General features: G+C 36.0%; 1 long non-coding RNA gene across 1 annotated transcript; it reads right to left on the bottom strand.

The window, feature by feature from the left end:
• Positions 1-12724: 12724 nt before the first annotated feature.
• LOC136773663 (uncharacterized) lies at positions 12725-13288 on the bottom strand. The gene is made up of 3 exons (XR_010822665.1): positions 13181-13288; positions 12910-13090; positions 12725-12840 (listed from the first exon to the last, which is right to left on the bottom strand). It is a non-coding gene; the product is annotated as an uncharacterized lncRNA (long non-coding RNA).
• Between the last annotated feature and the right edge of the window lie 1974 nt (positions 13289-15262).

Raw genomic sequence — 15262 nt, 5'->3', positions numbered from 1 at the left:
TAACATAGTTTCATTTAAAATAATCTTTTGCGCAACGTATCATCATTCCATCTAGTCTTTTTTATAGTTTTGCAAGTCGAAAATATATTGATAATGTCAGAAAAGAATAGAATGAAAAATATAATGATCTGAAGCTGTTCAAAATTGGTTCTCATTTTAATTGACTTACAAAGTTAAGCATTACTATATATAAGCAGTTGTCGGAACCAATGGATTTAATACAACAATTGAAGTCGGGACCGTCTAAAAAAGGTTCAATTTTAAAATAAAATATCGTTGATCAAGTGAAATTATTTGCTAATGATTTCATTTGGTACTAACAAGGTACGAATACATGTAATGGTTTCTAGCAGTTTTCCTTAATAATTAGCCATATAAATCAACGAATATTTATTAAGATTGAGACTAATTTACATGGTTCTGACTTCTACCGATATTTAATTTATTGGTTTCGGTATCTGCTTTTATATAGAAGCGCTATTATTATAGCGTATTAATCGGAAGGAGAACTCTTTTGTATATAGTGGGTCAAAATCTCTGGACTTCTTTTTCTTTCTTCATTAGTGTTATAGTAATATCAATGTATTTTATTAAAATATATGTAGAAGTTTGATATACTGAAGCCATCTTTTCTCTTTATTATCTTTGAGTATGCTAATCAAACAAATTTTATTGCTGAAAAAGTTTTCAAGTTTTTGTGGAAGTACAATGCATTACACTACTTAAACTATTGGATAATCCATACTTCATATAACAAGTATAAAATTGTTTCTGTCAGATTCTAATATATTTGGGCACTGTCTTTTATGTGTGTAATACATGCTCGTGATGAATATTTGTAAACAGAGTTCGTCCGGGGTATAGGCAGATCAACAATGTTTTATGTGTTTTTTTTACGGCAAGCGTGTGTACACAGTGATGTTAGATCGTGGACGCTGAGACCCCTCACCAACCCCGATATAGCATCCCTACATTATTCTCGGTGAGCAAGTGAAATGTATGTCTTCTAAATATTTAAAGGAATTAATGATGTACGCGTTAGTTATATTTACGGATAATATATATTACATCTGTAAGGAATCCGATATTAAACTTACAAATGGTATTGCTAGTATCAGATATAAAAATGGTAAACGATATGCTGGAGACGGAATTAAAGTTTGCGGTAGGTAAAAAATACGTTTTACATTACATTCTTTTAGTTTTATATAGTTATATGAATTGACATTTCATTTTCTCTTCATGGGAATATTTTCAGGTAATCGTAAAACTCTAAATACTTTAAAACGTAGTTTAGAAAAAAAACAAAAAACTGAAGGAATTGAAAATCGGATCTACAAATTTCAAGAATCAAAAGAAACAAGGTGATTTTTCTTCCATTAGAAGCTGTATTGTGAATATACATATATATATATATATATTATTCAATCATCTGAAACAGAGAAATCCAGTTAATATTTTACAAATTGTAAGTTTAACATTTGATACTCATATCTATTTGTTGATGTACCCATCGTGCCAAAACGTTTACCTCTTGATATACACAATGTATAGGCTTTCTCGTATGATTGGTGAACATTTTTACGTGTAGTTTACACGGGGTGTTGCAAGGTTTTATAGTGGCTATCAAATTATCAAATTTGGGACAACCAAACCTTTCTAAATTTATATATGGGATATCCAAGTAATTCAGAACATTCCGTTCTACATGCCACCCTTTATAAGCTACTAGGGGGTATTCACAATCCGATTTTATGCTATTCACAAATTTGTAAATATCTTCTTGATTATAATGTTCACATCCTGTGTTGCAATATTTTATCCCGTGAATATTTTTGAAGACGAAATTTACGCTTTTTTGGTCCTTAATTGATAAACTTTTATACGGCTCATGAACACGAAATGCACCGTATTTCGTATTTCCCGTAGTTAAGTTTTTAATTGCCACTTCTTTATGCGCAAACTTTCTGTTTATCATAAACCCGTCAAAATCAATTATATGTGTAATATGTAACAGTGAAGACATTTTTAAAATGGAATGTTATTTGTCGTACGAAGCAAACGTTCAAGCAATACTGATGCCTGTCGTACGATTTCTTCGAGCATTTTAAGCACTGTTAGGGAGGTGTCAACATTTTTTTAATCTACGGTAAGAAGATGCCTATACTACTCTTAGAAGAAGAACGGAAACGTCAATGGCTCTAAGAGAGAATATTTTCTGCCCTATGCTACATGTAGTGGGCGGTAATTCTAAGATGCTTTAAGGGTTGATAAAACTTTTGTCCTACGGTGGGGAAATGACTGACCTGCCACTCTTGGAAGAACGGAAACATCATTGGTCCTCAAGAGAATATTTATGACCTATGCTACGTATAGTGGGAGATAGTTTTGACCTATGGTGAGGATAGTAGGAGGGATGAAGAACAATTAGCTTGAAGAGAGGGGGAAATTTTCATGAAACATGCATATTTAAATAGAATTATTTTAGTATAAAAAACGTAGGCATAATGGCACCAACGTTCGTTGATTTTCAAGGATTTCGTTTGACGGATAAGTCATTTATAATCAAAGAATTTGCTGTTGTACAAGAAGAAAAAGTGTTCCATATTTTATTTTCGCCTCCCAATTCATATTCATGGCTAAGTGAAGAGGAGCGAAAGCGGACAGAGTAAGTATATGAAAAAAAAATATATATATTATTTTTGTTTAATATAATGTTTCTTTTTAGCTGGTTCTTTCTAAATTATCATGGCTTAAATTGGGCGGATGGCTACTCACCCTATTATAAATATAAAGATATTATAAGGAAGTATATCTATGATGATGAGGATGAGATTTTTGTGAAAGGAATCGAAAATACAAATTGGTTAAGAGATATTTGTAATTTAGAAATAACTAATGTAGATAATTTTATGTGGGGGGATTTTGATTTTGAAGATAGCTTACTTAATTCACATCTTCCAGCATGTTTGAATCATGAAGGTGTATGTGCCTTAAAAAATGTCTATTATATGAAATATATGTATGAGCAAAAATCTGGAATATATGTATAACTGAAAAACGCTTGCATCTATTTTCTAACATGTCGTTACCTGTCCTTAATGTTCTCTTACCCTCTGAAGTGTTTCAGAGATCCTTTATCTGAAGAGAGCTCAGTTTCCCACCCACTTTTCCTCAGTTCCTGATTAGTCCTCTCGAAGAAAAGAACAAAAGATGTCTCTACGAAATAGAGTTTTGAAAACGCAAGAAGAATATCGCGAGTGGGTACGCGAGTGTCGTGAATATATTCATAAACTCAGAATCTCTAATCGCAACGCACCTATAGGCACGCTGCAGAAAAATTTGGCAGAAATTGCACAAATAAAGTGTCTTCTACTTAGAGCAGCTAAGGATAAGAGTTATGGTTTGAATCATGCTCTCAAGAATCCTGATTTAGGAAATCAGCATAATTATCATGAGTGGGTACGCAAGTGTCGTGATTATATTCGAAGTTTAAGAGATGCTAATAGATCTGCAGCTCCGGATACACTACACAAAAATCTGACTGAAATAACAACTATCCAGCGTCTACTTCTGCATGCGGCAAAAAATAAGAAATCAATTGGAGTGAGAAAGCTTATTTGGAATGATCTCGAGTCTTCATTTAAATCTCGAATATGTAGCGGAATGGTTCTAAATTATAATAATATAGAACCACATGATTTTCTAACAGGTGCAAAAGACTTAGTACAGATCTACACAGAAAAAGTGTTTAATAACGTGAACGCAGTTAGGATAAATTGCATCTTTAACGGACAATTTATTTCTAAAGAGATAAGTGATATTAAACTTATCTCAACCCGCAATGCAGTTTTATACAAAACTGATAGTTTTAGTGATTGGTACAATACAAATATAATAGACAAAATTCTAAAAGAATTGAGTGAGTTTCAAGAGCGTGATAGTGGATGGGCGTTGGAAAAAATACTGAATTTAATTATAAATATAAATTATTATAACCCGCTGCGTATAGGTTGTGCAATCGAGCTTCCAGAATCTATTAAGAATAAACAGGCTGTGATAAACATACACAGTGATGATAATACATGTTTTGCATGGGCTGTAACGGCTGCGCTCTATCTGGCAAAACTAAATACTCATCCAAAACGAAAATCTTCATATCCTCATTTTACAACTGTTTTCGACGTTAGAAATATAACGTTTCCGACTACATTAAAACAGATTCCGAAATTTGAGGAAGTTAATGATGTCTCTATTAATATTTTTACTATGGTGGAAGAGACTGAGACGAATGAGAATACAATCATAGCACTTCTACAATTAACAAAATGCAAGAGGACCAGACACGCTAATCTTCTTCTTCTTCTCGAGCATCAAGGAGCAGCAGCACATTTTATATGCGTCAGGAACCTTTCCAGACTGCTAAATGGACAGCTTACTAGAGGAAAACGCTCTCATCTTATTTGTGATCGGTATGTTTTACTGTATACAGGGTCTTTTCCTAATGGCGGGACATAGGAGATTTCGTGTTATTTGACTATAGTACTTTTTACTATAGTCAAATTACTATTTTCCCTTTAATTTAAGTATTAATCGAAGTCACCAAGATTAATTAAGTAAAATGATATTTATAATAAATAATAGAAGCAATTAAACTAAAGTAACCATTAAAACTTAACTATCTACGCTTTTATTAATTATATTAATGTATAGTAAGTGCTTCAATGCTATAGTCAAATAACACAATCCTATGTCCCGCCGTTAGGAAAAGACCCTGTATATATATACAGGGTGGAACGTTAACGCCGCACTTCCTTTAAACGGGTTATTCCTGAGACTTTTCTAAGGAAAACGCCGTTGGCCGTTTTAAAATCTAGCCACTGGTTAAGGAGATATTAAAGATTAAATTTTGTATGCAATTATTGATTTTACATATGATTGCAGTAGTATTGGTATGTACGTGTGGCAAGTGCAAGTATAAGAGAGAAGTTGCTGCTATGACGTTTCACTCTCCCCTTTTATTGATTTTTTCGGAATCGTTGAGAAGTTGCTGTCGGTTAGCTGTTTTGCTTTTTTATTGATTAGCTGGAAATTTTGAGATTTAGTTAGCGTTCTCGCGCAGAAACTAACGCGTACGCGCAATTTACCTACGGAGAATCTTGGTTAACTCTTATTGTGTGCGTCCCCATACCATTTAATTTCCGATGCCAAATAATTAATGGGCAAATCGAGATAATGTAAATTAAATTCTATGAGGATTGAACACTTTAAACCAAGACTCTGCTCCAGTCAATGAGCGCTCAGTTGTGCATATCTGTCGATCATTGACTGTAAGCGAGAACAAGAAGCTATAGCCGAATAGTCGCGTCGTTGACGGTTAGACTAATAAATGAAAATATTGCGTAATCAAATGTTTATTTACCTGATTTTATGGAGCAACTTCAAGAATGGGCAGCATTGTAAATGTGCTCCATATGGCCACCTTCAGCATCGATGTACGCCCTTGCTCGTCGGAGAAGATTTGCTTAGACAGTGGCTACCATCTCAGGCGTGATCTTCGTGATAGCCACATCCAATCGCGCTGCTAGTTTTTCCTGATCCCACATTAGATGTCTTCCCGTGTAGACCTTTTCTTTCAAGGCCCCCCAAAAGAAGAAATCTAATGGATTCAGATCAGGAGATCTAGCAGGCCAAGGGATGAGACCACCACGGCCGATCCATTTGCCGGAAAACTTGCGGTGCAGCACGCCTTTCGCAGTGGCCGCGTTATGCGGAGCTGCTCCGTCTTGCTGGAACCACATTTTCTGCCGAATAACTGTCCAAGCAAATCTTCGACGAGCAAGGGCGTGCATCGATGCTGAAGGTGGCCATATGGAGTACATTTACAATGCTGCCCATCCTTGAAGTTGCTCCATAAAATCAGGTAAATAAACATTGGATTACGCAATCTTTTCATTTATTAGGCTAACCGTCAACGACGCGACTATTCGGCTATAGCTTCTTTTTCTCGCTTACAGTCTCAATGATCGACAGATATGCACAACTGAGCGCTCATTGACTGGAGCATAGTCTTGGTTTAAAGTGTTCAATCCTCATAGAATTTAATTTACATTATCTCGATTTGCCCATTAATTATTTGGCATCGGAAATTAAATGGTATAGGGCGGCATAAAATAACAGTTAACCAAGATTCTCCGTAGGTAAATTGCGCGTACGCGTTAGTTTCTGCGCGAGAACGCGAATTAAATCTCAAAATTTCCAGCTAATCAATAAAAAAGCAAAACAGCTAACCGGCAGCAACTTCTCAACGATTCCGAAAAAATCAATAAAAGGGGATTGTGAAACGTCATAGCAGCAACTTCTTTCTTATACTTGCACTTGCCACACGTACAATGACCGGCAGAAATGGCGTCCCTTGATGCGTTTAGGAACCGCATTTTAGGATCCTTCACTGTATACTCTATTCTGCTAGGCGGAGATAGGGGATGGAACGCGATAACTATAGTAGTTAGTTTATCTCGCTCTAAATGCGTGAGTGCGAGAGAGAGAGCTTTATACGGCATAGCAGGGCAAGCCAGGCGTCCCGAGGCTTATTCCTATCTGTGCCATTGCCTATGGCTATCTCTCTCGCTCGGTAAGAATCATTCGTCCGTCCTTGTTTAGGTCAGTTCTACGCCAATGGATACTCTCTAAAGAAGATTTTCTCATGCGACACCATTGAAGACTGCGATTACAGCGGGAATTTTAAAATACTGTGCACCTGTCACTGTCAAACGTCAGTATGAAAGATTATTATCGCTTACAGCGTTTGGTGCAATTAACATTATAAGTCTGGATTATTATGTGATATTCTGTAATGCTCATATATATATACATATGTTAATTTACTTTTAATTTTTTAAACCAATAAGTTATTGGCATTATAGAAGAAACTCATTTAAATATAAGAATATACTGGTTTCCACTTATGTAACTTTTCTTGTAAATATAACATAATTTTAATTAATAAAATTCACTCGTTTATTAATCAGACTAAGAGTTATTTCTTTTAAATTTTAACATGTATAGAATAATATCCTAAACGCGCACACTTAACTAATTATTATTAGAGAAATATTTTTATAATCGTTACACATTGATAATAATATATCTCAATATCCTTCAGTTTAAAATATCATTTACATTGAAGAAATCTTGATCAATGGTCATGAAGAGTTCGTGGCTCAATGGCTAGGTCGCTTGCCTCGAAGATTAGTTAAAGCGCTTTTGTCGGTGGTTCGAGTCCCGCGGGAGATATTTTTTTTTTCGTTTTAAAAGCATTATTATCTTTTCTTTTTGTTAATTATTTGGAAGCATTGCTACTGCCTCCAAACATATTTTTGCAAACCTTAAAATATACAATGTTATATTTATGCTTTTTTTGTAATCTAATCCATATGAGCAGGAGCTCACTTCTTCGGCATTTGTTTTTGTGCATTACAGAATATCACATAATAATCCAGACTTATAATGTTAATTGCACCAAACGCTGTAAGCGACAATAATCTTTCATACTGACGTTTGACAGTGACAGATGCACAGTATTTTAAAATCCCCGCTGTAATCGCAGTCTTTAATGGTGTCGCCTGAGAAAATCTTCTTTAGAGAGTATCCATTGGCGTAGAACTGACCTAAACAAGGACGGATGAATGATTCTTACCGAGCGAGAGAGATAGCCATAGGCAATGGCACAGATAGAAATAAGCCTCGGGATGCCTGGCTTGCCCTGCTATGCCGTATAAAGCTCTCTCTCTCGCACTCACGCATTTAGAGCGAGATAAACTAACTACTATAGTTATCGCGTTCCATTCCCCTATCTCCGCCTAGCAGAATAGAGTATACAGTGAAGGATCCTAAAATGCGGTTCCTAAACGCATCAAGGGACGCCATTTCTGCCGGTCAAAGTACATACCAATACTACTGCAATCACATGTAAAATTAATAATTACATACAAAATTTAATCTTTAATATCTCCTTAACCAGTGGCTAGATTTTAAAACGGCCAACGACGTTTTCCTTAGAAAAGTCTCAGGAATAACCCGGTTAAAGGAAGTGCGGCGTTAACGTTCCACCCAGTATATATATATATATATAATTACTGCTTCTATATTCTAATATTACTTTTTCCCTCCTATAGTTGTTTACACTATTTCCACAATGATGAGAAACTAAAATCGCATGAACGTGATTGTGCGCAACTCAATAAAAACATCCAAATTGTGCTACCTGACAAGGACCGTTGGGTTTTCTTCACTAACATGAAAAACAGTGAGAGGGTGCCATTTGTCATATACGCTGACATTGAATGCTTGCTTGAAAAAGTTGAGCAAACGGATGAAGATATTGGTATTTATCAAAAACACATACCTTTTAGTATAGGTTATTATTTTAAAAGCCTTCGTGATTCAACGCTTTCTAATTATAAATCATTTCAAGGAATTGATTGTATTGAATGGTTTGTACATGAGCTTGATAAAATGGCTAGTATAGCGAGTGAAAAACTGAAAACAGTAGTACCTATGCATAAATTAAGTATTAGTGAAAATTCAAGGCATTATACTGAACCCAACTGTCATATATGTAAAAAGCCGTTTCTTCCAGATCAAATACGTGTTCGCGATCATGATCATTTACCTGGTAAATATAGGGGACCTGCTCATAATAATTGTAATTTAAAATTTAAAGATTCACATGTAATACCAGTAATTTTTCACAATTTATCAGGTTATGATGCACATTTTATTTTCGGTACAATCGCTAACTTGTATGAAGGTTCAGTACACTTATTACCTGTACATAAGGAGAAGTATATTTCATTCGCTAAATTCATCCGTAAATATAATATACAACTAAGGTTTATCGATTCTTTCAAATTTATGGCATCTAGTTTAGACAAATTGAGTTCATATTTAACGAGATCACAGTTAAAAAATTTAGAGTCAGAATTCTCATATTTAAACATAGAACAATTTAACCTTCTGACAAGGAAAGGTATTTTTCCTTACGATTACATAGAGTCTGAATCGTCTGGTAGAAACTGTTTTACCTCCACGCGAGATATTCTATAATAGATTATCCGATAGTGATATTAGTGAGGGTGCGTATAATCACGCTAAGGAGGTATGGACCAAATTTCAAATACGAACACTTGGGGAGTATAGCGATCTCTATTTGAAAACTGATGTACTATTGTTGGCTGACGTTTTCGAAAATTTTCGTGATAGCTGCATGCAAACTTATAATTTGGATCCCGCTCATTATTATACACACCCAGGCTTCACTTGGGATGCAATGCTCAAACATACAGGAATAAGATTAGAACTTTTCACTGACGTAGAAATGCTGCTTTTCGTAGAACAGGGCATACGTGGTGGTTTAAGCCAATGCTCGCACCGCTATGAAAAGGCTAACAATCGGTACATGCAAAACTACAATCCCGAGGAAACTTCTAAGTATTTAATGTACTACGATGTAAATAATTTGTATGGGTGGGCAATGTCTCAACCGCTACCTACTCACGGATTTCGCTGGATTGAAAATGTTAATAACTTGGATATCTCTAATATACCGATAGATTCACCCGAGGGTTATATTTTAGAGGTTGACTTAGAGTATCCAAGTATGCTTCACGATAAACATTCCGACCTTCCATTTTGTCCCGTACGTGATGCACCACCGGGTACACCTTCAGAAGAAGCTACTTGCAACTTTAGAAAATAAGGAGCGCTATGTTACACACTATCGTGCTTTACAGCAATGTATGCGTAATGGTGTTGTCTTAAAACACATTCATCGCGTTTTAGGATTTCAGCAGTCCACCTGGTTACGTAAATATATCGATCTGAACACTAGTTTGCGTGCAGCATCTAAAAATGAGTTTGAGAAAAATCTTTCCAAATTAATGAACAATGCGGTGTTCGGTAAGACTATGGAGAATGTTCGAAATAGAGTTGATGTGAGACTCGTGAGTAGGTGGGAGGGAAGATATGGTGCTGAAGCAATGATTGCTAAGCCTAATTTTCACAGTCGCACTATATTCAGTGAGAATTTGGTCACGATTGAATTAACAAAATTAGCAGCTAAATTCGATAAGCCTATATACGTAAGTATGAGCATTCTTGATATTTCGAAAACATGTTTGTATGATTTTCATTATGATTATATGCTTCCTACGTTCGGTAGCAAATGTAAAGCGTTATATACCGATACGGATAGTCTAATATACAGCATTGAGTGTGATGATATTTACACTATTATGAGGGAGAATCTTGCTAGATTCGATACAAGCGATTATTCTCCCAACAATCAGTACAATTTACCTCTAGTAAATAAAAAAGTCCCTGGGCTGATGAAAGATGAGAATAATGGGCAGATAATGACAGAGTTTATTGGACTGAGATCAAAAATGTACACATTTAAAGTACAAAATAAAATGATCAAAAAAGCTAAAGGTATTAAGACTTACGTTGTTGCTAGAAACATAACCTTCGAGGACTATAAGGACTGTTTAACAAATTTTACTGTACAAGTCCGTAATCAAAATTTAATTCGCTCAAAATTGCATAATGTTTATTCGATTACGCAACGGAAAGTAGCTCTCAGCCCATACGATGATAAGCGTTATATCGTGCACGGAACTGTATCGACTCTACCATGGGGTCATTATAGGATAAATTATTATATTTAAATTGAATAATTTTATTAATAAATATTGTTTTTACAAAATATTATCTTTATTTATCCATGAATTATGTTTATTATCGAATCTTAACCACTTCACAAAGACCTTATCACCCTTCTTACGTAATACCTTCTCCACTAGATATACATTAGGAGTAGCAGTTTTTAAAAGTTCATATTCGTAGAATCCTCCGTATATATCATTACCACTAGAGTCTCTAAGTAAATATGTAACAGGATTTGTTTTCTGCACTTTTATAATTTCAAATATTTCAGTTACCCAATTTGGTGTGTATCCCTTTGCGAATACATTCTTGTATTTACTGATTCGTACAAAATCACCTACTTTGAACTTGGCACGGCCAACAATCTTTATATTATTGTATACTGTAGTCAGGAGCATATTAGCTTGATCTGGCGTCACATCAACAGGTCGCATTCCTATAGTACGATGTTTTCTTGCGTTGTAGTCTTCAATTAGTCGCTGCAGTATGCCTCGCCACTTATAATTTCCATTCAACGTAAATCGTTTCCACATTTCAGCCTTCAGCTTGCGATTCCAGCGCTCAACTATCGTGGCTTTCAATACGCTGTATGTTGAGTAATGATTTATTCTACGTTTTTTTATAAGCGATTTGAAATCACTATTATAAAACTCCTTGCCATCATCTGTCTGCAAATTTTTGGGACATCTCCCACTTTTCAGAATCTTCGTAAATGCGTCTGTCACTTCCTTGCCAGTTTTGGTTTTTAGTGTTACTGCCCATCCAAATTTCGACAATGCATCAATAACTGTGAGAATATAGTGGTAACCTCCGTCAGTATAATTCTTCATATCAACCAGATCTGCTTGCCAGAGGTCATCGAAGCCTCGTATTATAACTCTTCTACGTTGAAAATTCCGTCTTGCAGGTACATGCAGTTCTTCGACCAATTTTTTCTTTTCTTCATTATCTATAACTCTTCAGGCATGTGTTGGGGTTACAAGGGTACAACGAGCACTGATGGTAGTAAAAGTTTCTTTTTTCCTAATAAAACTCTTTGTCGAATTATTTCAAGAAGAATTCTCCTTAGCATGATTCTCCCCATGAAAAATAGCACTTTTTTTTTTAATTTCGCGTTATCTTCATTACATGTTTCTTTGATTCAGCATCCTCTTTAGTCTGATTCTCCATGAAAATTGATGCATATTTCTTTAAATCTGCATTATCTTCAGCATGTTTCTGCATAAAATTACTCAATTTCACTTGAAAATCATTCAGCCTTAACTCGGTTTCATCTAGTCTTAACGCAATACTTCGTAAAATATCACTGTTTTCTTGCATTTCATTTTTAAGGTTCTCACGTACACTGACATTCATCGAATCTGCTCGTGAAGAATGGCCTACTAGATTTGTAACTAGCTGGACAGCTTCAGGTCTCTAGTTCTCACCAAAGCGTAAAACGTCACGGTGACGTCAGATGACGTCACGATGACGTATAGGAGTCGTGGTGGGGAGAATAAGGAGAATCTGGTAAATTGCATATACTCGAGTGTAGCGGTTGATCGTCTTACTTTTGTCAAAAGTATATCATCTCGGGATAAAATGGTATAGTAAGAATTTTCTTCTTTCTCTGTCTAATAGCATAAGAGTGAGAGAGAAAGACATATGATACCCCATGTGCCCATTGATTCTGCTCGAGCACGTTTTTGGTATAGTGATAGGAATTTTGGTATACTGATAGAAGCGGTAATAATATAGTAATCAAACGACAGATCAATAAAAAGAAGAGGGCATATTCCAATGAGTGAAGTGTCAAAATGTGCAACTTAACCTCTGTAATTTGTATTAATTTATTAAAATAACTTGTAAGTGATGAGCTTTTAATAAAATCATATTAAGTGTTATAAATTTGTATAAAAAATATGTATTTTAGTTTTAACCTATTATTGTGTAACATATGGTGTATAAAAATAACTGAAAATATATATTTTAAATTAAATTTATGTTGTTGATATTTTGTCAAGAATAACACATCATTAACTTTTATATTAATAATAAGGAGCTATATTCTTGAGTCGTAAAGTCCATTGGAGCTTGCAAGTCAACTATGGATCCCAAGCTTACAGCAATAAGATTCTACGAATAAAGAAGATGCAATTCATTATTAAAATAGATAATCGTTAACTCAGATTTTTTTGCAGAAACCTAATATCAATAGTGACAAGCTTTCGTATCTATTTCCAATTGATGATGCTGGAAGAGAACCTCTGAGAGCTCCTGACAGCTCAACTGCCACAGGTCCAAGAAACAGCTATTTACGTAAATCTGTCCAGTGTCATGCAATACATTATCCAGAAGCCATTCTGCTATTATCCAGCTAATGTTTCTACGCAATATAATTAATTTCTTATTAATTTTCAAATATACTAAATATGTAAAGAAGAAAAAGCCAATATATTAAAATCCATTTACTTACACTACATCTCATTACGTAACCATGAGTGAATATTGTTGAATGGTGACAGAACAGTTTATAGTTGCAGAATCAGAATACATTCCTGTTGTGGGTAATGTTGCTGGGTCCTTTTGTTCTTTCGCAGTATCCAAAAGCAGCAAATTTGCAATGATTTTACAATTATAGCCTATATTCGAAGAAAACTTTAATACTTAAACTTAAATTGAAGAATATTCAAATGATTAATAGTAACTCCTTACGGATTAAGATATCTTGCATTATTTTCAATTTCTGCTACCAGTGCGTATAGGCAAATTCAGTGGTAAATTGTTATTCTCATCACTTAGAGCTTGTTAATCCTGTAAGTTACGTAGCACTTTAAAGTGGGCAAACAAATCCTTACGCTGCATTATATTAGTCTTCTCTTCCTTCGCTAACTTTTGAAAATTCATATATTACTGTTATCCACGAGTATATTTACCCAGTGGCTGAAAAATATTAGAAAGAGTATGAAAATTCATTCTTAAAAGTAAGCATAAATTATTTCCATATTCATAAAGTTATACATACCTATTCTATTATTTAGCTGGATGTTAGCTGCCACGAAGACATCCATATGCAATGTGCCTGCCCTCCTTCCTTTTTAATCCAGTGTATTATCCTAATAGTTTGCTGCAGGACAGTCTTAAGTCAGAAATAGATTGAAGTGTGATAATTCGGTTCTACTTTCTCTTTACCCTGGCCTACCATGAGGAGATACTCTTTTTTATCTTGATTTTTCATAACGTAAATGATAAATAATTATTCCTGAAATAAAAACGTGCACACACACACATATATATATATATATATATATATTATTGTCTTTTCAGATTATATACTGTATTTTTTATCTTATATAATTTCTTTTTTTTTTCTTTTTTTCAGTACTCCGAAAATTGATTTACGTTAAATAATATTGGTGGCCCTGAAAAGGGCCGATTTTTGGATCCGACACGTGGCAGAGCACATTCCTTTTTTATACCATGCAATCCGATCAATCTAAAAAAATACCCATTCGAAACCAACAACAGTAAAGCTCATTCAATAATCCGTCCAGTAGCCATTCCGCTCGATCACTTGATTAAGTCGATTAGGTATCGAGTTAGTCAAGTTAGCTAAGAACTCTGGGTCAGACCTAAGGCCTTCCCAGATATTCTTCGCTTGATCGAGAATCGCTGCCCTCGTCCTCGCGCCTGGCTCTATCCATCGTCTGGACATCAATGCCCAGACGTTCTCAATTAAATTGAGATCCGGTGATCGAGCGGGCCAATCCACCACTTCCAACTCCGGGTGTCGCGCAAACCACGCTCGCGTTTCGCGTGAGGTATGGATCGCTGAATTGTCCTGCACAAATCGGATCACCGGTACTTCATCCGCGGGATATACATTACGCACGCTTGGGAGAAAAATTTCTTCCAAGATGCGAATGTATTCCCGGGAATTCATACGTGGAGAAATCTCCACAAGATCACCGATATGTTCACCGGAAATCCAGCCCCATACGCCACACGATACGCGTCCAGACCGATGAGTCTGGAAGACGTGGTTTGGCTGCAACCGGGTATCGTTCGGGCGCCACACGTGCAAGGCCTGAGCCTGAGAGGGCAACGATATGAAAACCTTTTCATCGGTCCATATCGTAGCCTTCCAATCTGCACGGCTCCGCGAAAGATTCGCGAGGGCATAGCCAACTCTCTGCTCACGGTGAGCAGGAGTTAATGGGATTTTACGCGCTGGACGACGGCAGTGAATACCTGCAGAGTGTAAACGCCGCAGGCCGGTGGTCACTGAAGCTGGATAATCTATCTCCTCCACTATGTCGCTGACACTAGCGAAGGGATCTTCTTCGATCCTGCTCAGCAGCTGCTGGTCATCGATCTCCGAAGTCCTTTTCTGCCCTCTGTTCTCCGCTCTCCGGTCACGCAGTGCGTGGTCTCCGCCTTCGCGGTACCGACGTATCCAGCGCCTGACGGTGGTCTCGTGTGCCCCGCAGAGTACAGCGATCTCACTCGCGCTTTTCCCGCACTCAAAATAGCCAATGGCTCTTCCTCTGGTAGCCTC

This window comes from Prorops nasuta, unplaced genomic scaffold (assembly GCF_024137725.1).
Source record: "Prorops nasuta isolate Cenicafe-Biocafe unplaced genomic scaffold, Cenicafe_Pnas_1.2 PNAS00005, whole genome shotgun sequence".
NCBI lineage: Eukaryota > Metazoa > Arthropoda > Insecta > Hymenoptera > Bethylidae > Prorops > Prorops nasuta.
This window is presented reverse-complemented; position numbering and strand designations above follow the sequence as displayed.